This window comes from Triturus cristatus, chromosome 4_1, assembly GCF_964204655.1.
Source record: "Triturus cristatus chromosome 4_1, aTriCri1.1, whole genome shotgun sequence".
Taxonomy (NCBI): Eukaryota; Metazoa; Chordata; class Amphibia; order Caudata; family Salamandridae; genus Triturus; species Triturus cristatus.
The window spans coordinates 295,350,162-295,375,142 of NC_140585.1; the positions used below are offsets into that span (position 1 = coordinate 295,350,162).

General features: G+C 44.4%; 7 non-coding genes across 7 annotated transcripts; all 7 read left to right on the forward strand.

Annotated features, from left to right (window-relative positions):
- Positions 1 to 2,433: 2,433 nt before the first annotated feature.
- Positions 2,434 to 2,733, forward strand: LOC146854734 (signal recognition particle RNA). The gene has a single exon (XR_014981733.1).
- Positions 2,734 to 6,141: 3,408 nt separating this feature from the next.
- Positions 6,142 to 6,441, forward strand: LOC146854735 (signal recognition particle RNA). Its single transcript, XR_014981674.1, has one exon.
- Positions 6,442 to 9,849: 3,408 nt separating this feature from the next.
- LOC146854736 (signal recognition particle RNA) lies at positions 9,850 to 10,149 on the forward strand. Its single transcript, XR_014959311.1, has one exon.
- A 3,406-nt stretch (positions 10,150 to 13,555) lies between these two features.
- Positions 13,556 to 13,855, forward strand: LOC146854737 (signal recognition particle RNA). The gene has a single exon (XR_014981617.1).
- A 3,409-nt stretch (positions 13,856 to 17,264) lies between these two features.
- On the forward strand, positions 17,265 to 17,564 carry LOC146854738 (signal recognition particle RNA). Its single transcript, XR_014981618.1, has one exon.
- A 3,409-nt stretch (positions 17,565 to 20,973) lies between these two features.
- LOC146854739 (signal recognition particle RNA) lies at positions 20,974 to 21,273 on the forward strand. Its single transcript, XR_014981636.1, has one exon.
- A 3,408-nt stretch (positions 21,274 to 24,681) lies between these two features.
- Positions 24,682 to 24,981, forward strand: LOC146854740 (signal recognition particle RNA). Its single transcript, XR_014959312.1, has one exon.

Consider the following 24,981-nt stretch of genomic DNA (forward strand, 5'->3'; position numbering starts at 1 on the left):
GGTGGCACCTGAAGAATCTTCGTCCCCGAGCTTGCAGTCTTTTTCTAAACCAGAGATTTCCCATTCAAATCAATTGAGCGCCTGAATGCTCAAAAGCACCCTGCACCCAGCCGTCCGAGTGGCCCTGGCAGTGCAACCTCTACATCTATCTACTTCCCCACTTGCCCTGGATAAGTGACCAGGAGCCCAGCTCCCACAGCCACGTGGCCTGCTAGTCAGCAGCCACCAACCAAGGCCACCCTACCTCTCATAGGATAACATTGGGCCTAACTCTCTCTGCACCCGGCCGCCCTTGTGCCGCTGAGGGTGAACCAACTGTACCTACCTGACCCTGGGAGACGCCTGAGTCTATGCCCAGAACCTTAACTCTGCCAGTCGAGTACTTACCTTTAAACCGATAACTCAATCTTCTCCATAGGGTAACATTGACTGGTTTTTCCTGAAATTTCTTCCAAGTGTGGACTTTTTAAAACTTAAAATATTCACCAAAAATCAGCCGAGTAACGAAAACGAAAATACTCACCTGCTATTAGGTGAGCTCCCAGTGCTGGATCTTGGTGCCCAGCACTGACTCTGAAAAATACTTACAACTGTACTTACCAGTAACCCAATTTTCTCCCGTAGGAAATCATTGACTGTTTTTCTGTGAAATTTCTTCTGTGTCAATTTCTGCAAACTTTAAATATTCTTTAAAAATCGTATAATTTCTGAAAACGTAATTACTTACCTGTTTTGGATAAAGGTCCCAGTACTGAGTCTAGGCACCCAGTACTGGATTACAAAAGTAACGAGAACATACTATATCTGCAACTTGAATTTTCTGCCATAGGGAATCTTAGACTGTTTTCTATGAAATATTTTCTGTCAACTTTTAAAATAGCAAAATATTGTCTAAAAATCATCACAGTAATTAAGTCGACTTTTATCACTTGATTCCAAGTACTGACCCAGGACTGAATCTAGGATCCAGTCCTGGAAATCCAAAAGTAATCCTAAAAGTAATCTGTTGCAAATAACTTGAAACTTCCATTGAGCTCAATGCATTATTGTGTTTAAAATGTTGTTGCCTATTGCAACTACTTGTAACTTTCTTCAAAAGTCAATTGCATATTGCAAAAGTATTTATATAAAGCATCTCATTCTGAGAAAGTATATTTTAATACCTATTGTTGGTTCTAAAATAAAACAAGCATATATTTTTTTGTAGATAAACCATTGGCCTAGAGTTCAGTTATTGAGTGTGTGAGACCATTTGCTGACTGAGTGTGTGCAACAAATGCTTTACACTGTCCTCTGGTACTGCCTTACTGCTCGACCAAGCTACCACTTTAGAGAGTAAGGTTATATCTAACTTTAGCCTCTGCCAAACCTCTGGGGACTGTGGACTCTGTACACCCTGTACCTATTTGGGAACAGTATATACAGAGCCACTTTCTCACACTGCAGTTCTCCAATATAGGTCTGTCAAGATCATTACTCAATCTACCTTGATTTGGCACAGTATAAAATAAGTCAAGAAGTCTCCTATGAAAAGATATGCAAATCTGTTCGAATCACTTTCCCTAGTCAGGGGACCCACTAGCTGGAAGGGGCAGGGAGGACCAAAATAGCTCATCGGTATAGAACACTGCATGAGCAGCTGATTTTGAGGTGGTAGAAGATAGAGTAATCCAACTGGACCTCAATAAACGGTTTCCTAATGTGCAATAGCCCCTGACCACCTCTGACGCAAAAGTGTAATCTCATACCTTTGCAGAATCAGGCATGCTTTCACCTGTTCAAGCTGAACTGACATTGGTCTTCTTGGCCAGCAGGAGTTCCTCTCTTGCAGCTGTTGAGGCTAGAGAACAGAATGACGTGTATTCATTCTTTATGGTAACTCTTCTAGCCCTCCCACTCCATACCACTTTAAAACTTCCGAAGTTGCAGACGAGTTCCATCATTGTGACCCATGCTATTTTTCTCAATATTGGCTGGCTCGGCATAACAAGGGATGCCTACAGGACAGCCTAAATTGTGCCAGCAAGCTTCTACAGGGAGTCACTGGCAGATAAAGAGAAACTCAGCCCTAACCTGGCTCTTCTCTCTCACTCTCACTCTCCTTTCCCTTCTGTCCCTCTACCTGTCTCTCACTCTCTAAATACTAGTATTTATGTTGTATTCACTTCCCCGTCACAATCTTTCCGACCCTACTTCCTCTCTCCCTTCAATCAGTTCAACCCTCTTTTTTACTTTAGGAAACTCCACATCTTTTTTAAAGGCCCTTCCCATATTCACACTGCTTTTTGATAAGACATTTTTTTCCTTTCTTTGAAGGATAGTGAAATTGATTTTCTTGAAACATGGTTGGTAAGCCATCAATTCATTCCACCTTACTTTATCATTATCCTTACTTATGGAATGCATTTCATCATTAGGACAGCTGCAGTGTTTGCCGGGCAAGGTGGCGAGTGCATGTTGTCCTAGTTACTTGGGAGGCAGAGGCTTGTGGATTGCTTGAGCTCAGGGGTTCTGGGCTGCACTCAGCTGTGTTGATCAGGTGTCCATGCTGCATTGGGCATCAATATGGTGTTCTAGAAGGAGCTCTAGAATTTCAGGTTGTGTAACGAGAGGTGCACCGACCCAGGCTGGAAACAGAGCAGGCCAAAGCTTCCATGCCCATTGGTAGCAGGACAGCACCTGTGAGCAGTACGTGTTAAACAGCCTGAGCAAAATAGTGAGACCTAGCCTCTCTTTTTTGACTCAAATGTGAAAGTTTTGATTTTTACAAGGTGTAATAAATTATTTTCCCAAAACCAAATCTTTGTTTTCCTTTTGATATTTTTCCAGGAAATATGATGAACATTTGAACTGGGCCACGCATTTCAGCATAGCAGACAATTCTCCAGAATTGAGACATATTGCAACAACAAGCTAGCAGGCGGAGAGGACTGAAAACTCAGTGCAACCTAGAATAAATGGCTGTGTGATTTTCAGCAAGGATGACTCAAATGCATTCTTCCTTTTAGAGCACCTGTAGGATTAAACTGATCTGTCAAGTACAAAAGCATCCTTCATAGAGCAACTTAGAAATGCGCTTGCTGGCCCTTCTGCTGCATTTCTACGTCCAGCTCTAATTCATTTTTTGATTAGCCCTCATTCTTTTCATATGTGAATGAGAAGGAGAAATTACAGGGCCCTTCACTCTTTGAGCGAAACATGAAAAGACTGAGGGCTGTGCAACTCCCAAACGTTGGAGCCTCTGGCCTGTCGACCCTCGAACCTGCTCCTGCTCCAACCCGGCATCTCTTGTGGCCAGCAACCTCACAAACCCTGGAGGACCTGGCTACCTTTTGACTCTAAACCCCTGGGACTCCCATGAGTAGAGGCTCTACTCAAATCTACTTCTAATCCCTGGCAGCAGCCCGGAACCGCGAACCCTTCACACTCTGCACCCACCAAGCCTGGCCTGTGCCAGAGTGAACAAAGACCACAAGGATGACCCCACGGCGACTGTGACCCCGAGTCCGGCACCCAAGGACCTCCTTCGACACTCCTGAAGAAGCCTGCAGCCTCAGAACCAGGTGCCCCCCCAACCGCGATCAACAGAGGGTAAGATTTCCCGACACCAAAAGGTACCCCTGCACCCGGCGCTCCGCGGCCCCCTGTGCCCAATCCCGGGGTACCTACCTATCTTCCAACTACCCAACTTACCTCTCGAAGTGGTGGTGGCACCTGAAGAATCTTCGTCCCCGAGCTTGCAGTCTTTTTCTAAACCAGAGATTTCCCATTCAAATCAATTGAGCGCCCGAATGCTCAAAAGCACCCTGCACCCAGCCGTCCGAGTGGCCCTGGCAGTGCAACCTCTACATCTATCTACTTCCCCACTTGCCCTGGATAAGTGACCAGGAGCCCAGCTCCCACAGCCACGTGGCCTGCTAGTCAGCAGCCACCAACCAAGGCCCCCCTACCTCTCATAGGATAACATTGGGCCTAACTCTCTCTGCACCCGGCCGCCCTTGTGCCGCTGAGGGTGAACCAACTGTACCTACCTGACCCTGGGAGACGCCTGAGTCTATGCCCAGAACCTTAACTCTGCCAGTCGAGTACTTACCTTTAAACCGATAACTCAATCTTTTCCATAGGGTAACATTGACTGGTTTTTCCTGAAATTTCTTCCAAGTGTGGACTTTTCAAAACTTAAAATATTCACCAAAAATCAGCCGAGTAACGAAAACGAAAATACTCACCTGCTATTAGGTGAGCTCCCAGTGCTGGATCTTGGTGCCCAGCACTGACTCTGAAAAATACTTACAACTGTACTTACCAGTAACCCAATTTTCTCCCGTAGGTAATCATTGACTGTTTTTCTGTAAAATTTCTTCTAAGTGTCAATTTCTGCAAACTTTAAATATTCTTTAAAAATCGTATAATTTCTGAAAACGTAATTACTTACCTGTTTTGGATAAAGGTCCCAGTACTGAGTCTAGGCACCCAGTACTGGATTACAAAAGTAACGAGAACATACTATACCTGCAACTTGAATTTTCTGCCATAGGGAATCTTAGACTGTTTTCTATGAAATATTTTCTGTCAGCTTTTAAAATAGCAAAATATTGTCTAAAAATCATCACAGTAATTAAGTCGACTTTTATCACTTGATTCCAAGTACTGACCCAGGACTGAATCTAGGATCCAGTCCTGGAAATCCAAAAGTAATCCTAAAAGTAATCTGTTGCAAATAACTTGAAACTTCCATTGAGCTCAATGCATTATTGTGTTTAAAATGTTGTTGCCTATTGCAACCACTTGTAACTTTCTACAAAACTCAATTGCATATTGCAAAAGTATTTATATAAAGCATCTCATTCTGAGAAAGTATATTTTAATACCTATTGTTGGTTCTAAAATAAAACAAGCATATATTTTTTTGTAGATAAACCATTGGCCTAGAGTTCAGTTATTGAGTGTGTGAGACCATTTGCTGACTGAGTGTGTGCAACAAATGCTTTACACTGTCCTCTGATACTGCCTTACTGCTCGACCAAGCTACCACTTTAGAGAGTAAGGTTATATCTAACTTTAGCCTCTGCCAAACCTCTGGGGACTGTGGACTCTGTACACCCTGTACCTATTTGGGAACAGTATATACAGAGCCACTTTCTCACACTGCAGTTCTCCAATATAGGTCTGTCAAGATCATTACTCAATCTACCTTGATTTGGCACAGTATAAAATAAGTCAAGAAGTCTCCTATGAAAAGATATGCAAATCTGTTCGAATCACTTTCCCTAGTCAGGGGACCCACTAGCTGGAAGGGGCAGGGAGGACCAAAATAGCTCATCGGTATAGAACATTGCATGAGCAGCTGATTTTGAGGTGGTAGAAGATAGAGTAATCCAACTGGACCTCAATAAACGGTTTCCTAATGTGCAATAGCCCCTGACCACCTCTGACGCAAAAGTGTAATCTCATACCTTTGCAGAATCAGGCATGCTTTCACCTGTTCAAGCTGAACTGACATTGGTCTTCTTGGCCAGCAGGAGTTCCTCTCTTGCAGCTGTTGAGGCTAGAGAACAGAATGACGTGTATTCATTCTTTATGGTAACTCTTCTAGCCCTCCCACTCCATACTACTTTAAAACTTCCGATGTTGCAGACGAGTTGCATCATTGTGACCCATGCTATTTTTCTCAATATTGGCTGGCTCGGCATAACAAGGGATGCCTACAGGACAGCCTAAATTGTGCCGGCAAGCTTCTACAGGGAGTCACTGGCAGATAAAGAGAAACTCAGCCCTAACCTGGCTCTTCTCTCTCACTCTCACTCTCCTTTCCCTTCTGTCCCTCTACCTGTCTCTCACTCTCTAAATACTAGTATTTATGTTGTATTCACTTGCCCGTCACAATCTTTCCGACCCTACTTTCTCTCTCCCTTCAATCAGTTCAACCCTCTTTTTTACTTTAGGAAACTCCACATCTTTTTTAAAGGCCCTTCCCATATTCACACTGCTTCTTGATAAGACATTTTTTTCCTTTCTTTGAAGGATAGTGAAATTGATTTTCTTGAAACATGGTTGGTAAACCATCAATTCATTCCACCTTACTTTATCATTATCCTTACTTATGGAATGCATTTCATCATTAGGACAGCTGCAGTGTTTGCCGGGCAAGGTGGCGTGTGCCTGTTGTCCTAGTTACTTGGGAGGCAGAAGCTTGTGGATTGCTTGTGCCCAGGGGTTCTGGGCTGCACTCAGCTGTGTTGATCAGGTGTCCATGCTGCATTGGGCATCAATATGGTGTTCTAGAGGGAGCTCTAGAATTTCAGGTTGTGTAACGAGAGGTGCACCGACCCAGGCTGGAAACAAAGCAGGCCAAAGCTTCCATGCCCATTGGTAGCAGGACAGCACCTGTGAGCAGTACGTGTTAAACAGCCTGAGCAAAATAGTGAGACCTAGCCTCTCTTTTTTGACTCAAATGTGAAAGTTTTGATTTTTACAAGGTGTAATAAATTATTTTCCCAAAACCAAATCTTTGTTTTCCTTTTGATATTTTTCCAGGAAATATGATGAACATTTGAACTGGGCCACGCATTTCAGCATAGCAGACAATTCTCCAGAATTGAGACATATTGCAACAACAAGCTAGCAGGCGGAGAGGACTGAAAACTCAGTGCAACCTAGAATAAATGGCTGTGTGATTTTCAGCAAGGATGACTCAAATGCATTCTTCCTTTTAGAGCACCTGTAGGATTAAACTGATCTGTCAAGTACAAAAGCATCCTTCATAGAGCAACTTAGAAATGCGCTTGCTGGCCCTTCTGCTGCATTTCTACGTCCAGCTCTAATTCATTTTTTGATTAGCCCTCATTCTTTTCATATGTGAATGAGAAGGAGAAATTACAGGGCCCTTCACTCTTTGAGCGAAACATGAAAAGACTGAGGGCTGTGCAACTCCCAAACGTTGGAGCCTCTGGCCTGTCGACCCTCGAACCTGCTCCTGCTCCAACCCGGCATCTCTTGTGGCCAGCAACCTCACAAACCCTGGAGGACCTGGCTACCTTTTGACTCTAAACCCCTGGGACTCCCATGAGTAGAGGCTCTACTCAAATCTACTTCTAATCCCTGGCAGCAGCCCGGAACCGCGAACCCTTCACACTCTGCACCCACCAAGCCTGGCCTGTGCCAGAGTGAACAAAGACCACAAGGATGACCCCACGGCGACTGTGACCCCGAGTCCGGCACCCAAGGACCTCCCTCGACACTCCTGAAGAAGCCTGCAGCCTCAGAACCAGGTGCCCCCCCAACCGCGATCAACAGAGGGTAAGATTTCCCGACACCAAAAGGTACCCCTGCACCCGGCGCTCCGCGGCCCCCTGTGCCCAATCCCGGGGTACCTACCTATCTTCCAACTACCCAACTTACCTCTCGAAGTGGTGGTGGCACCTGAAGAATCTTCGTCCCCGAGCTTGCAGTCTTTTTCTAAACCAGAGATTTCCCATTCAAATCAATTGAGCGCCCGAATGCTCAAAAGCACCCTGCACCCAGCCGTCCGAGTGGCCCTGGCAGTGCAACCTCTACATCTATCTACTTCCCCACTTGCCCTGGATAAGTGACCAGGAGCCCAGCTCCCACAGCCACGTGGCCTGCTAGTCAGCAGCCACCAACCAAGGCCCCCCTACCTCTCATAGGATAACATTGGGCCTAACTCTCTCTGCACCCGGCCGCCCTTGTGCCGCTGAGGGTGAACCAACTGTACCTACCTGACCCTGGGAGACGCCTGAGTCTATGCCCAGAACCTTAACTCTGCCAGTCGAGTACTTACCTTTAAACCGATAACTCAATCTTTTCCATAGGGTAACATTGACTGGTTTTTCCTGAAATTTCTTCCAAGTGTGGACTTTTCAAAACTTAAAATATTCACCAAAAATCAGCCGAGTAACGAAAACGAAAATACTCACCTGCTATTAGGTGAGCTCCCAGTGCTGGATCTTGGTGCCCAGCACTGACTCTGAAAAATACTTACAACTGTACTTACCAGTAACCCAATTTTCTCCCGTAGGTAATCATTGACTGTTTTTCTGTAAAATTTCTTCTAAGTGTCAATTTCTGCAAACTTTAAATATTCTTTAAAAATCGTATAATTTCTGAAAACGTAATTACTTACCTGTTTTGGATAAAGGTCCCAGTACTGAGTCTAGGCACCCAGTACTGGATTACAAAAGTAACGAGAACATACTATACCTGCAACTTGAATTTTCTGCCATAGGGAATCTTAGACTGTTTTCTATGAAATATTTTCTGTCAGCTTTTAAAATAGCAAAATATTGTCTAAAAATCATCACAGTAATTAAGTCGACTTTTATCACTTGATTCCAAGTACTGACCCAGGACTGAATCTAGGATCCAGTCCTGGAAATCCAAAAGTAATCCTAAAAGTAATCTGTTGCAAATAACTTGAAACTTCCATTGAGCTCAATGCATTATTGTGTTTAAAATGTTGTTGCCTATTGCAACCACTTGTAACTTTCTACAAAACTCAATTGCATATTGCAAAAGTATTTATATAAAGCATCTCATTCTGAGAAAGTATATTTTAATACCTATTGTTGGTTCTAAAATAAAACAAGCATATATTTTTTTGTAGATAAACCATTGGCCTAGAGTTCAGTTATTGAGTGTGTGAGACCATTTGCTGACTGAGTGTGTGCAACAAATGCTTTACACTGTCCTCTGGTACTGCCTTACTGCTCGACCAAGCTACCACTTTAGAGAGTAAGGTTATATCTAACTTTAGCCTCTGCCAAACCTCTGGGGACTGTGGACTCTGTACACCCTGTACCTATTTGGGAACAGTATATACAGAGCCACTTTCTCACACTGCAGTTCTCCAATATAGGTCTGTCAAGATCATTACTCAATCTACCTTGATTTGGCACAGTATAAAATAAGTCAAGAAGTCTCCTATGAAAAGATATGCAAATCTGTTCGAATCACTTTCCCTAGTCAGGGGACCCACTAGCTGGAAGGGGCAGGGAGGACCAAAATAGCTCATCGGTATAGAACACTGCATGAGCAGCTGATTTTGAGGTGGTAGAAGATAGAGTAATCCAACTGGACCTCAATAAACGGTTTCCTAATGTGCAATAGCCCGTGACCACCTCTGACGCAAAAGTGTAATCTCATACCTTTGCAGAATCAGGCATGCTTTCACCTGTTCAAGCTGAACTGACATTGGTCTTCTTGGCCAGCAGGAGTTCCTCTCTTGCAGCTGTTGAGGCTAGAGAACAGAATGACGTGTATTCATTCTTTATGGTAACTCTTCTAGCCCTCCCACTCCATACTACTTTAAAACTTCCGATGTTGCAGACGAGTTCCATCATTGTGACCCATGCTATTTTTCTCAATATTGGCTGGCTCGGCATAACAAGGGATGCCTACAGGACAGCCTAAATTGTGCCGGCAAGCTTCTACAGGGAGTCACTGGCAGATAAAGAGAAACTCAGCCCTAACCTGGCTCTTCTCTCTCACTCTCACTCTCCTTTCCCTTCTGTCCCTCTACCTGTCTCTCACTCTCTAAATACTAGTATTTATGTTGTATTCACTTCCCCGTCACAATCTTTCCGACCCTACTTCCTCTCTCCCTTCAATCAGTTCAACCCTCTTTTTTACTTTAGGAAACTCCACATCTTTTTTAAAGGCCCTTCCCATATTCACACTGCTTCTTGATAAGACATTTTTTTCCTTTCTTTGAAGGATAGTGAAATTGATTTTCTTGAAACATGGTTGGTAAACCATCAATTCATTCCACCTTACTTTATCATTATCCTTACTTATGGAATGCATTTCATCATTAGGACAGCTGCAGTGTTTGCCGGGCAAGGTGGTGTGTGCCTGTTGTCCTAGTTACTTGGGAGGCAGAGGCTTGTGGATTGCTTGAGCTCAGGGGTTCTGGGCTGCACTCAGCTGTGTTGATCAGGTGTCCATGCTGCATTGGGCATCAATATGGTGTTCTAGAGGGAGCTCTAGAATTTCAGGTTGTGTAACGAGAGGTGCACCGACCCAGGCTGGAAACAGAGCAGGCCAAAGCTTCCATGCCCATTGGTAGCAGAACAGCACCTGTGAGCAGTACGTGTAAAACAGCCTGAGCAAAATAGTGAGACCTAGCCTCTCTTTTTTGACTCAAATGTGAAAGTTTTGATTTTTACAAGGTGTAATAAATTATTTTCCCAAAACCAAATCTTTGTTTTCCTTTTGATATTTTTCCAGGAAATATGATGAACATTTGAACTGGGCCACGCATTTCAGCATAGCAGACAATTCTCCAGAATTGAGACATATTGCAACAACAAGCTAGCAGGCGGAGAGGACTGAAAACTCAGTGCAACCTAGAATAAATGGCTGTGTGATTTTCAGCAAGGATGACTCAAATGCATTCTTCCTTTTAGAGCACCTGTAGGATTAAACTGATCTGTCAAGTACAAAAGCATCCTTCATAGAGCAACTTAGAAATGCGCTTGCTGGCCCTTCTGCTGCATTTCTACGTCCAGCTCTAATTCATTTTTTGATTAGCCTTCATTCTTTTCATATGTGAATGAGAAGGAGAAATTACAGGGCCCTTCACTCTTTGAGCGAAACATGAAAAGACTGAAGGCTGTGCAACTCCCAAACGTTGGAGCCTCTGGCCTGTCGACCCTCGAACCTGCTCCTGCTCCAACCCGGCATCTCTTGTGGCCAGCAACCTCACAAACCCTGGAGGACCTGGCTACCTTTTGACTCTAAACCCCTGGGACTCCCATGAGTAGAGGCTCTACTCAAATCTACTTCTAATCCCTGGCAGCAGCCCGGAACCGCGAACCCTTCACACTCTGCACCCACCAAGCCTGGCCTGTGCCAGAGTGAACAAAGACCACAAGGACGACCCCACGGCGACTGTGACCCCGAGTCCGGCACCCAAGGACCTCCCTCGACACTCCTGAAGAAGCCTGCAGCCTCAGAACCAGGTGCCCCCCCAACCGCGATCAACAGAGGGTAAGATTTCCCGACACCAAAAGGTACCCCTGCACCCGGCGCTCCGCGGCCCCCTGTGCCCAATCCCGGGGTACCTACCTATCCTCCAACTACCCAACTTACCTCTCGAAGTGGTGGTGGCACCTGAAGAATCTTCGTCCCCGAGCTTGCAGTCTTTTTCTAAACCAGAGATTTCCCATTCAAATCAATTGAGCGCCCGAATGCTCAAAAGCACCCTGCACCCAGCCGTCCGAGTGGCCCTGGCAGTGCAACCTCTACATCTATCTACTTCCCCACTTGCCCTTGATAAGTGGCCAGGAGCCCAGCTCCCACAGCCACGTGGCCTGCTAGTCAGCAGCCACCAACCAAGGCCACCCTACCTCTCATAGGATAACATTGGGCCTAACTCTCTCTGCACCCGGCCGCCCTTGTGCCGCTGAGGGTGAACCAACTGTACCTACCTGACCCTGGGAGACGCCTGAGTCTATGCCCAGAACCTTAACTCTGCCAGTCGAGTACTTACCTTTAAACCGATAACTCAATCTTCTCCATAGGGTAACATTGACTGGTTTTTCCTGAAATTTCTTTCAAGTGTGGACTTTTCAAAACTTAAAATATTCACCAAAAATCAGCCGAGTAACGAAAACGAAAATACTCACCTGCTATTAGGTGAGCTCCCAGTGCTGGATCTTGGTGCCCAGCACTGACTCTGAAAAATACTTACAACTGTACTTACCAGTAACCCAATTTTCTCCCGTAGGAAATCATTGACTGTTTTTCTGTGAAATTTCTTCTGTGTCAATTTCTGCAAACTTTAAATATTCTTTAAAAATCGTATAATTTCTGAAAACGTAATTACTTACCTGTTTTGGATAAAGGTCCCAGTACTGAGTCTAGGCACCCAGTACTGGATTACAAAAGTAACGAGAACATACTATATCTGCAACTTGAATTTTCTGCCATAGGGAATCTTAGACTGTTTTCTATGAAATATTTTCTGTCAACTTTTAAAATAGCAAAATATTGTCTAAAAATCATCACAGTAATTAAGTCGACTTTTATCACTTGATTCCAAGTACTGACCCAGGACTGAATCTAGGATCCAGTCCTGGAAATCCAAAAGTAATCCTAAAAGTAATCTGTTGCAAATAACTTGAAACTTCCATTGAGCTCAATGCATTATTGTGTTTAAAATGTTGTTGCCTATTGCAACTACTTGTAACTTTCTTCAAAAGTCAATTGCATATTGCAAAAGTATTTATATAAAGCATCTCATTCTGAGAAAGTATATTTTAATACCTATTGTTGGTTCTAAAATAAAACAAGCATATATTTTTTTGTAGATAAACCATTGGCCTAGAGTTCAGTTATTGAGTGTGTGAGACCATTTGCTGACTGAGTGTGTGCAACAAATGCTTTACACTGTCCTCTGGTACTGCCTTACTGCTCGACCAAGCTACCACTTTAGAGAGTAAGGTTATATCTAACTTTAGCCTCTGCCAAACCTCTGGGGACTGTGGACTCTGTACACCCTGTACCTATTTGGGAACAGTATATACAGAGCCACTTTCTCACACTGCAGTTCTCCAATATAGGTCTGTCAAGATCATTACTCAATCTACCTTGATTTGGCACAGTATAAAATAAGTCAAGAAGTCTCCTATGAAAAGATCGGCAAATCTGTTCGAATCACTTTCCCTAGTCAGGGGACCCACTAGCTGGAAGGGGCAGGGAGGACCAAAATAGCTCATCGGTATAGAACACTGCATGAGCAGCTGATTTTGAGGTGGTAGAAGATAGAGTAATCCAACTGGACCTCAATAAACGGTTTCCTAATGTGCAATAGCCCCTGACCACCTCTGACGCAAAAGTGTAATCTCATACCTTTGCAGAATTAGGCATGCTTTCACCTGTTCAAGCTGAACTGACATTGGTCTTCTTGGCCAGCAGGAGTTCCTCTCTTGCAGCTGTTGAGGCTAGAGAACAGAATGACGTGTATTCATTCTTTATGGTAACTCTTCTAGCCCTCCCACTCCATACCACTTTAAAACTTCCGAAGTTGCAGACGAGTTCCATCATTGTGACCCATGCTATTTTTCTCAATATTGGCTGGCTCGGCATAACAAGGGATGCCTACAGGACAGCCTAAATTGTGCCAGCAAGCTTCTACAGGGAGTCACTGGCAGATAAAGAGAAACTCAGCCCTAACCTGGCTCTTCTCTCTCACTCTCACTCTCCTTTCCCTTCTGTCCCTCTACCTGTCTCTCACTCTCTAAATACTAGTATTTATGTTGTATTCACTTCCCCGTCACAATTTTTCCGACCCTACTTCCTCTCTCCCTTCAATCAGTTCAACCCTCTTTTTTACTTTAGGAAACTCCACATCTTTTTTAAAGGCCCTTCCCATATTCACACTGCTTCTTGATAAGAAATTTTTTTCCTTTCTTTGAAGGATAGTGAAATTGATTTTCTTGAAACATGGTTGGTAAACCATCAATTCATTCCACCTTACTTTATCATTATCCTTACTTATGGAATGCATTTCATCATTAGGACAGCTGCAGTGTTTGCCGGGCAAGGTGGTGTGTGCCTGTTGTCCTAGTTACTTGGGAGGCAGAGGCTTGTGGATTGCTTGAGACCAGGGGTTCTGGGCTGCACTCAGCTGTGTTGATCAGGTGTCCATGCTGCATTGGGCATCAATATGGTGTTCTAGAGGGAGCTCTAGAATTTCAGGTTGTGTAACGAGAGGTGCACCGACCCAGGCTGGAAACAGAGCAGGCCAAAGCTTCCATGCCCATTGGTAGCAGGACAGCACCTGTGAGCAGTACGTGTTAAACAGCCTGAGCAAAATAGTGAGACCTAGCCTCTCTTTTTTGACTCAAATGTGAAAGTTTTGATTTTTACAAGGTGTAATAAATTATTTTCCCAAAACCAAATCTTTGTTTTCCTTTTGATATTTTTCCAGGAAATATGATGAACATTTGAACTGGGCCACGCATTTCGGCATAGCAGACAATTCTCCAGAAATTAGACATATTGCAACAACAAGCTAGCAGGCGGAGAGGACTGAAAACTCAGTGCAACCTAGAATAAATGGCTGTGTGATTTTCAGCAAGGATGACTCAAATGCATTCTTCCTTTTAGAGCACCTGTAGGATTAAACTGATCTGTCAAGTACAAAAGCATCCTTCATAGAGCAACTTAGAAATGCGCTTGCTGGCCCTTCTGCTGCATTTCTACGTCCAGCTCTAATTCATTTTTTGATTAGCCCTCATTCTTTTCATATGTGAATGAGAAGGAGAAATTACAGGGCCCTTCACTCTTTGAGCGAAACATGAAAAGACTGAGGGCTGTGCAACTCCCAAACGTTGGAGCCTCTGGCCTGTCGACCCTCGAACCTGCTCCTGCTCCAACCCGGCATCTCTTGTGGCCAGCAACCTCACAAACCCTGGAGGACCTGGCTACCTTTTGACTCTAAACCCCTGGGACTCCCATGAGTAGAGGCTCTACTCAAATCTACTTCTAATCCCTGGCAGCAGCCCGGAACCGCGAACCCTTCGCACTCTGCACCCACCAAGCCTGGCCTGTGCCAGAGTGAACAAAGACCACAAGGATGACCCCACGGCGACTGTGACTCCGAGTCCGGCACCCAAGGACCTCCCTCGACACTCCTGAAGAAGCCTGCAGCCTCAGAACCAGGTGCCCCCCCAACCGCGATCAACAGAGGGTAAGATTTCCCGACACCAAAAGGTACCCCTGCACCCGGCGCTCCGCGGCCCCCTGTGCCCAATCCCGGGGTACTTACCTATCCTCCAACTACCCAACTTACCTCTCGAAGTGGTGGTGGCACCTGAAGAATCTTCGTCCCCGAGCTTGCAGTCTTTTTCTAAACCAGAGATTTCCCATTCAAATCAATTGAGCGCCCGAATGCTCAAAAGCACCCTGCACCCAGCCGTCCGAGTGGCCCTGGCAGTGCAACCTCTACATCTATCTACTTCCCCACTTGCCCTGGAGAAGTGACCAGGAGCCCAGCTCCCACAGCCACGTGGCCTGCTAGTCAGCAGCCACCAACCAAGGCCCCCCTACCTCTCATAGGATAACATTGGGCTTAACTCTCTCTGCACCCGGCCGCCCTTGTGCCGCTGAGGGTGAACCAACTGTACCTACCTGACCCTGGGAGACGCCTGAGTCTATGCCCAGAACCTTAACTCTGCCAGTCGAGTACTTACCTTTAAACCGATAACTCAATCTTCTCCATAGGGTAACATTGACTGGTTTTTCCTGAAATTTCTTCCAAGTGTGGACTTTTCAAAACTTAAAATATTCACCAAAAATCAGCCGAGTAACGAAAACGAAAATACTCACCTGCTATTAGGTGAGCTCCCAGTGCTGGATCTTGGTGCCCAGCACTGACTCTGAAAAATACTTACAACTGTACTTACCAGTAACCCAATTTTCTCCCGTAGGAAATCATTGACTGTTTTTCTGTGAAATTTCTTCTAAGTGTCAATTTTCTGCAAACTTTAAATATTCTTTAAAAATCGTATAATTTCTGAAAACGTAATTACTTACCTGTTTTGGGTAAAGGTCCCAGTACTGAGTCTAGGCACCCAGTACTGGATTACAAAAGTAACGAGAACATACTATACCTGCAACTTGAATTTTCTGCCATAGGGAATCTTAGACTGTTTTCTATGAAATATTTTCTGTCAGCTTTTAAAATAGCAAAATATTGTCTAAAAATCATCACAGTAATTAAGTCGACTTTTATCACTTGATTCCAAGTACTGACCCAGGACTGAATCTAGGATCCAGTCCTGGAAATCCAAAAGTAATCCTAAAAGTAATCTGTTGCAAATAACTTGAAACTTCCATTGAGCTCAATGCATTATTGTGTTTAAAATGTTGTTGCCTATTGCAACCACTTGTAACTTTCTACAAAACTCAATTGCATATTGCAAAAGTATTTATATAAAGCATCTCATTCTGAGAAAGTATATTTTAATACCTATTGTTGGTTCTAAAATAAAACAAGCATATATTTTTTTGTAGATAAACCATTGGCCTAGAGTTCAGTTATTGAGTGTGTGAGACCATTTGCTGACTGAGTGTGTGCAACAAATGCTTTACACTGTCCTCTGGTACTGCCTTACTGCTCGACCAAGCTACCACTTTAGAGAGTAAGGTTATATCTAACTTTAGCCTCTGCCAAACCTCTGGGGACTGTGGACTCTGTACACCCTGTACCTATTTGGGAACAGTATATACAGAGCCACTTTCTCACACTGCAGTTCTCCAATATAGGTCTGTCAAGATCATTACTCAATCTACCTTGATTTGGCACAGTATAAAATAAGTCAAGAAGTCTCCTATGAAAAGATATGCAAATCTGTTCGAATCACTTTCCCTAGTCAGGGGACCCACTAGCTGGAAGGGGCAGGGAGGACCAAAATAGCTCATCGGTATAGAACACTGCATGAGCAGCTGTTTCTGAGGTGGTAGAAGATAGAGTAATCCAACTGGACCTCAATAAACGGTTTACTAATGTGCAATAGCCCCTGACCACCTCTGACGCAAAAGTGTAATCTCATACCTTTGCAGAATCAGGCATGCTTTCACCTGTTCAAGCTGAACTGACATTGGTCTTCTTGGCCAGCAGGTGTTCCTCTCTTGCAGCTGTTGAGGCTAGAGAACAGAATGACGTGTATTCATTCTTTATGGTAACTCTTCTAGCCCTCCCACTCCATACCACTTTAAAACTTCCGAAGTTGCAGACGAGTTCCATCATTGTGACCCATGCAATTTTTCTCAATATTGGCTGGCTCGGCATAACAAGGGATGCCTACAGGACAGCCTAAATTGTGCCAGCAAGCTTCTACAGGGAGTCACTGGCAGATAAAGAGAAACTCAGCCCTAACCTGGCTCTTCTCTCTCACTCTCACTCTCCTTTCCCTTCTGTCCCTCTACCTGTCTCTCACTCTCTAAATACTAGTATTTATGTTGTATTCACTTCCCCGTCACAATCTTTCCGACCCTACTTCCTCTCTCCCTTCAATCAGTTCAACCCTCTTTTTTACTTTAGGAAACTCCACATCTTTTTTAAAGGCCCTTCCCATATTCACACTGCTTCTTGATAAGACATTTTTTTCCTTTCTTTGAAGGATAGTGAAATTGATTTTCTTGAAACATGGTTGGTAAACCATCAATTCATTCCACCTTACTTTATCATTATCCTTACTTATGGAATGCATTTCATCATTAGGACAGCTGCAGTGTTTGCCGGGCAAGGTGGTGTGTGCCTGTTGTCCTAGTTACTTGGGAGGCAGAGGCTTGTGGATTGCTTGAGACCAGGGGTTCTGGGCTGCACTCAGCTGTGTTGATCAGGTGTCCATGCTGCATTGGGCATCAATATGGTGTTCTAGAGGGAGCTCTAGAATTTCAGGTTGTGTAACGAGAGGTGCACCGACCCAGGCTGGAAACAGAGCAGGCCAAAGCTTCCATGCCCATTGGTAGCAGGACAGCACCTGTGAGCAGTACGTGTTAAACAGCCTGAGCAAAATAGTGAGACCTAGCCTCTCTTTTTTGACTCAAATGTGAAAGTTTTGATTTTTACAAGGTGTAATAAATTATTTTCCCAAAACCAAATCTTTGTTTTCCTTTTGATATTTTTCCAGGAAATATGATGAACATTTGAACTGGGCCACGCATTTCGGCATAGCAGACAATTCTCCAGAAATTAGACATATTGCAACAACAAGCTAGCAGGCGGAGAGGACTGAAAACTCAGTGCAACCTAGAATAAATGGCTGTGTGATTTTCAGCAAGGATGACTCAAATGCATTCTTCCTTTTAGAGCACCTGTAGGATTAAACTGATCTGTCAAGTACAAAAGCATCCTTCATAGAGCAACTTAGAAATGCGCTTGCTGGCCCTTCTGCTGCATTTCTACGTCCAGCTCTAATTCATTTTTTGATTAGCCCTCATTCTTTTCATATGTGAATGAGAAGGAGAAATTACAGGGCCCTTCACTCTTTGAGCGAAACATGAAAAGACTGAGGGCTGTGCAACTCCCAAACGTTGGAGCCTCTGGCCTGTCGACCCTCGAACCTGCTCCTGCTCCAACCCGGCATCTCTTGTGGCCAGCAACCTCACAAACCCTGGAGGACCTGGCTACCTTTTGACTCTAAACCCCTGGGACTCCCATGAGTAGAGGCTCTACTCAAATCTACTTCTAATCCCTGGCAGCAGCCCGGAACCGCGAACCCTTCGCACTCTGCACCCACCAAGCCTGGCCTGTGCCAGAGTGAACAAAGACCACAAGGATGACCCCACGGCGACTGTGACTCCGAGTCCGGCACCCAAGGACCTCCCTCGACACTCCTGAAGAAGCCTGCAGCCTCAGAACCAGGTGCCCCCCCAACCGCGATCAACAGAGGGTAAGATTTCCCGACACCAAAAGGTACCCCTGCACCCGGCGCTCCGCGGCCCCCTGTGCCCAATCCCGGGGTACTTACCTATCCTCCAACTACCCAACTTACCTCTCGAAGTGGTGGTGGCACCTGAAGAATCTTCGTCCCCGAGCTTGCAGTCTTTTTCTAAACCAGAGATTTCCCATTCAAATCAATTGAGCGCCCGAATGCTCAAAAGCACCCTGCACCCAGCCGTCCGAGTGGCCCTGGCAGTGCAACCTCTACATCTATCTACTTCCCCACTTGCCCTGGAGAAGTGACCAGGAGCCCAGCTCCCACAGCCACGTGGCCTGCTAGTCAGCAGCCACCAACCAAGGCCCCCCTACCTCTCATAGGATAACATTGGGCTTAACTCTCTCTGCACCCGGCCGCCCTTGTGCCGCTGAGGGTGAACCAACTGTACCTACCTGACCCTGGGAGACGCCTGAGTCTATGCCCAGAACCTTAACTCTGCCAGTCGAGTACTTACCTTTAAACCGATAACTCAATCTTCTCCATAGGGTAACATTGACTGGTTTTTCCTGAAATTTCTTCCAAGTGTGGACTTTTCAAAACTTAAAATATTCACCAAAAATCAGCCGAGTAACGAAAACGAAAATACTCACCTGCTATTAGGTGAGCTCCCAGTGCTGGATCTTGGTGCCCAGCACTGACTCTGAAAAATACTTACAACTGTACTTACCAGTAACCCAATTTTCTCCCGTAGGAAATCATTGACTGTTTTTCTGTGAAATTTCTTCTAAGTGTCAATTTTCTGCAAACTTTAAATATTCTTTAAAAATCGTATAATTTCTGAAAACGTAATTACTTACCTGTTTTGGGTAAAGGTCCCAGTACTGAGTCTAGGCACCCAGTACTGGATTACAAAAGTAACGAGAACATACTATACCTGCAACTTGAATTTTCTGCCATAGGGAATCTTAGACTGTTTTCTATGAAATATTTTCTGTCAGCTTTTAAAATAGCAAAATATTGTCTAAAAATCATCACAGTAATTAAGTCGACTTTTATCACTTGATTCCAAGTACTGACCCAGGACTGAATCTAGGATCCAGTCCTGGAAATCCAAAAGTAATCCTAAAAGTAATCTGTTGCAAATAACTTGAAACTTCCATTGAGCTCAATGCATTATTGTGTTTAAAATGTTGTTGCCTATTGCAACCACTTGTAACTTTCTACAAAACTCAATTGCATATTGCAAAAGTATTTATATAAAGCATCTCATTCTGAGAAAGTATATTTTAATACCTATTGTTGGTTCTAAAATAAAACAAGCATATATTTTTTTGTAGATAAACCATTGGCCTAGAGTTCAGTTATTGAGTGTGTGAGACCATTTGCTGACTGAGTGTGTGCAACAAATGCTTTACACTGTCCTCTGGTACTGCCTTACTGCTCGACCAAGCTACCACTTTAGAGAGTAAGGTTATATCTAACTTTAGCCTCTGCCAAACCTCTGGGGACTGTGGACTCTGTACACCCTGTACCTATTTGGGAACAGTATATACAGAGCCACTTTCTCACACTGCAGTTCTCCAATATAGGTCTGTCAAGATCATTACTCAATCTACCTTGATTTGGCACAGTATAAAATAAGTCAAGAAGTCTCCTATGAAAAGATATGCAAATCTGTTCGAATCACTTTCCCTAGTCAGGGGACCCACTAGCTGGAAGGGGCAGGGAGGACCAAAATAGCTCATCGGTATAGAACACTGCATGAGCAGCTGTTTCTGAGGTGGTAGAAGATAGAGTAATCCAACTGGACCTCAATAAACGGTTTACTAATGTGCAATAGCCCCTGACCACCTCTGACGCAAAAGTGTAATCTCATACCTTTGCAGAATCAGGCATGCTTTCACCTGTTCAAGCTGAACTGACATTGGTCTTCTTGGCCAGCAGGTGTTCCTCTCTTGCAGCTGTTGAGGCTAGAGAACAGAATGACGTGTATTCATTCTTTATGGTAACTCTTCTAGCCCTCCCACTCCATACCACTTTAAAACTTCCGAAGTTGCAGACGAGTTCCATCATTGTGACCCATGCAATTTTTCTCAATATTGGCTGGCTCGGCATAACAAGGGATGCCTACAGGACAGCCTAAATTGTGCCAGCAAGCTTCTACAGGGAGTCACTGGCAGATAAAGAGAAACTCAGCCCTAACCTGGCTCTTCTCTCTCACTCTCACTCTCCTTTCCCTTCTGTCCCTCTACCTGTCTCTCACTCTCTAAATACTAGTATTTATGTTGTATTCACTTCCCCGTCACAATCTTTCCGACCCTACTTCCTCTCTCCCTTCAATCAGTTCAACCCTCTTTTTTACTTTAGGAAACTCCACATCTTTTTTAAAGGCCCTTCCCATATTCACACTGCTTCTTGATAAGACATTTTTTTCCTTTCTTTGAAGGATAGTGAAATTGATTTTCTTGAAACATGGTTGGTAAACCATCAATTCATTCCACCTTACTTTATCATTATCCTTACTTATGGAATGCATTTCATCATTAGGACAGCTGCAGTGTTTGCCGGGCAAGGTGGCGTGTGCCTGTTGTCCTAGTTACTTGGGAGGCAGAAGCTTGTGGATTGCTTGTGCCCAGGGGTTCTGGGCTGCACTCAGCTGTGTTGATCAGGTGTCCATGCTGCATTGGGCATCAATATGGTGTTCTAGAGGGAGCTCTAGAATTTCAGGTTGTGTAACGAGAGGTGCACCGATCCAGGCTGGAAACAGAGCAGGCCAAAGCTTCCATGCCCATTGGTAGCAGGACAGCACCTGTGAGCAGTACGTGTTAAACAGCCTGAGCAAAATAGTGAGACCTAGCCTCTCTTTTTTGACTCAAATGTGAAAGTTTTGATTTTTACAAGGTGTAATAAATTATTTTCCCAAAACCAAATCTTTGTTTTCCTTTTGATATTTTTCCAGGAAATATGATGAACATTTGAACTGGGCCACGCATTTCAGCATAGCAGACAATTCTCCAGAATTGAGACATATTGCAACAACAAGCTAGCAGGCGGAGAGGACTGAAAACTCAGTGCAACCTAGAATAAATGGCTGTGTGATTTTCAGCAAGGATGACTCAAATGCATTCTTCCTTTTAGAGCACCTGTAGGATTAAACTGATCTGTCAAGTACAAAAGCATCCTTCATAGAGCAACTTAGAAATGCGCTTGCTGGCCCTTCTGCTGCATTTCTACGTCCAGCTCTAATTCATTTTTTGATTAGCCCTCATTCTTTTCATATGTGAATGAGAAGGAGAAATTACAGGGCCCTTCACTCTTTGAGCGAAACATGAAAAGACTGAGGGCTGTGCAACTCCCAAACGTTGGAGCCTCTGGCCTGTCGACCCTCGAACCTGCTCCTGCTCCAACCCGGCATCTCTTGTGGCCAGCAACCTCACAAACCCTGGAGGACCTGGCTACCTTTTGACTCTAAACCCCTGGGACTCCCATGAGTAGAGGCTCTACTCAAATCTACTTCTAATCCCTGGCAGCAGCCCGGAACCGCGAACCCTTCACACTCTGCACCCACCAAGCCTGGCCTGTGCCAGAGTGAACAAAGACCACAAGGATGACCCCACGGCGACTGTGACCCCGAGTCCGGCACCCAAGGACCTCCCTCGACACTCCTGAAGAAGCCTGCAGCCTCAGAACCAGGTGCCCCCCCAACCGCGATCAACAGAGGGTAAGATTTCCCGACACCAAAAGGTACCCCTGCACCCGGCGCTCCGCGGCCCCCTGTGCCCAATCCCGGGGAACCTACCTATCTTCCAACTACCCAACTTACCTCTCGAAGTGGTGGTGGCACCTGAAGAATCTTCGTCCCCGAGCTTGCAGTCTTTTTCTAAACCAGAGATTTCCCATTCAAATCAATTGAGCGCCCGAATGCTCAAAAGCACCCTGCACCCAGCCGTCCGAGTGGCCCTGGCAGTGCAACCTCTACATCTATCTACTTCCCCACTTGCCCTGGATAAGTGACCAGGAGCCCAGCTCCCACAGCCACGTGGCCTGCTAGTCAGCAGCCACCAACCAAGGCCCCCCTACCTCTCATAGGATAACATTGGGCCTAACTCTCTCTGCACCCGGCCGCCCTTGTGCCACTGAGGGTGAACCAACAGTACCTACCTGACCCTGGGAGACGCCTAAGTCTATGCCCAGAACCTTAACTCTGCCAGTCGAGTACTTACCTTTAAACCGATAACTCAATCTTTTCCATAGGGTAACATTGACTGGTTTTTCCTGAAATTTCTTCCAAGTGTGGACTTTTCAAAACTTAAAATATTCACCAAAAATCAGCCGAGTAACGAAAACGAAAATACTCACCTGCTATTAGGTGAGCTCCCAGTGCTGGATCTTGGTGCCCAGCACTGACTCTGAAAAATACTTACAACTGTACTTACCAGTAACCCAATTTTCTCCCGTAGGTAATCATTGACTGTTTTTCTGTAAAATTTCTTCTAAGTGTCAATTTCTGCAAACTTTAAATATTCTTTAAAAATCGTATAATTTCTGAAAACATAATTACTTACCTGTTTTGGATAAAGGTCCCAGTACTGAGTCTAGGCACCCAGTACTGGATTACAAAAGTAACGAGAACATACTATACCTGCAACTTGAATTTTCTGCCATAGGGAATCTTAGACTGTTTTCTATGAAATATTTTCTGTCAGCTTTTAAAATAGCAAAATATTGTCTAAAAATCATCACAGTAATTAAGTCGACTTTTATCACTTGATTCCAAGTACTGACCCAGGACTGAATCTAGGATCCAGTCCTGGAAATCCAAAAGTAATCCTAAAAGTAATCTGTTGCAAATAACTTGAAACTTCCATTGAGCTCAATGCATTATTGTGTTTAAAATGTTGTTGCCTATTGCAACCACTTGTAACTTTCTACAAAACTCAATTGCATATTGCAAAAGTATTTATATAAAGCATCTCATTCTGAGAAAGTATATTTTAATACCTATTGTTGGTTCTAAAATAAAACAAGCATATATTTTTTTGTAGATAAACCATTGGCCTAGAGTTCAGTTATTGAGTGTGTGAGACCATTTGCTGACTGAGTGTGTGCAACAAATGCTTTACACTGTCCTCTGGTACTGCCTTACTGCTCGACCAAGCTACCACTTTAGAGAGTAAGGTTATATCTAACTTTAGCCTCTGCCAAACCTCTGGGGACTGTGGACTCTGTACACCCTGTACCTATTTGGGAACAGTATATACAGAGCCACTTTCTCACACTGCAGTTCTCCAATATAGGTCTGTCAAGATCATTACTCAATCTACCTTGATTTGGCACAGTATAAAATAAGTCAAGAAGTCTCCTATGAAAAGATATGCAAATCTGTTCGAATCACTTTCCCTAGTCAGGGGACCCACTAGCTGGAAGGGGCAGGGAGGACCAAAATAGCTCATCGGTATAGAACACTGCATGAGCAGCTGATTTTGAGGTGGTAGAAGATAGAGTAATCCAACTGGACCTCAATAAACGGTTTCCTAATGTGCAATAGCCCGTGACCACCTCTGACGCAAAAGTGTAATCTCATACCTTTGCAGAATCAGGCATGCTTTCACCTGTTCAAGCTGAACTGACATTGGTCTTCTTGGCCAGCAGGAGTTCCTCTCTTGCAGCTGTTGAGGCTAGAGAACAGAATGACGTGTATTCATTCTTTATGGTAACTCTTCTAGCCCTCCCACTCCATACTACTTTAAAACTTCAGATGTTGCAGACGAGTTCCATCATTGTGACCCATGCTATTTTTCTCAATATTGGCTGGCTCGGCATAACAAGGGATGCCTACAGGACAGCCTAAATTGTGCCGGCAAGCTTCTACAGGGAGTCACTGGCAGATAAAGAGAAACTCAGCCCTAACCTGGCTCTTCTCTCTCACTCTCACTCTCCTTTCCCTTCTGTCCCTCTACCTGTCTCTCACTCTCTAAATACTAGTATTTATGTTGTATTCACTTCCCCGTCACAATCTTTCCGACCCTACTTCCTCTCTCCCTTCAATCAGTTCAACCCTCTTTTTTACTTTAGGAAACTCCACATCTTTTTTAAAGGCCCTTCCCATATTCACACTGCTTCTTGATAAGACATTTTTTTCCTTTCTTTGAAGGATAGTGAAATTGATTTTCTTGAAACATGGTTGGTAAACCATCAATTCATTCCACCTTACTTTATCATTATCCTTACTTATGGAATGCATTTCATCATTAGGACAGCTGCAGTGTTTGCCGGGCAAGGTGGTGTGTGCCTGTTGTCCTAGTTACTTGGGAGGCAGAGGCTTGTGGATTGCTTGAGCTCAGGGGTTCTGGGCTGCACTCAGCTGTGTTGATCAGGTGTCCATGCTGCATTGGGCATCAATATGGTGTTCTAGAGGGAGCTCTAGAATTTCAGGTTGTGTAACGAGAGGTGCACCGACCCAGGCTGGAAACAGAGCAGGCCAAAGCTTCCATGCCCATTGGTAGCAGAACAGCACCTGTGAGCAGTACGTGTAAAACAGCCTGAGCAAAATAGTGAGACCTAGCCTCTC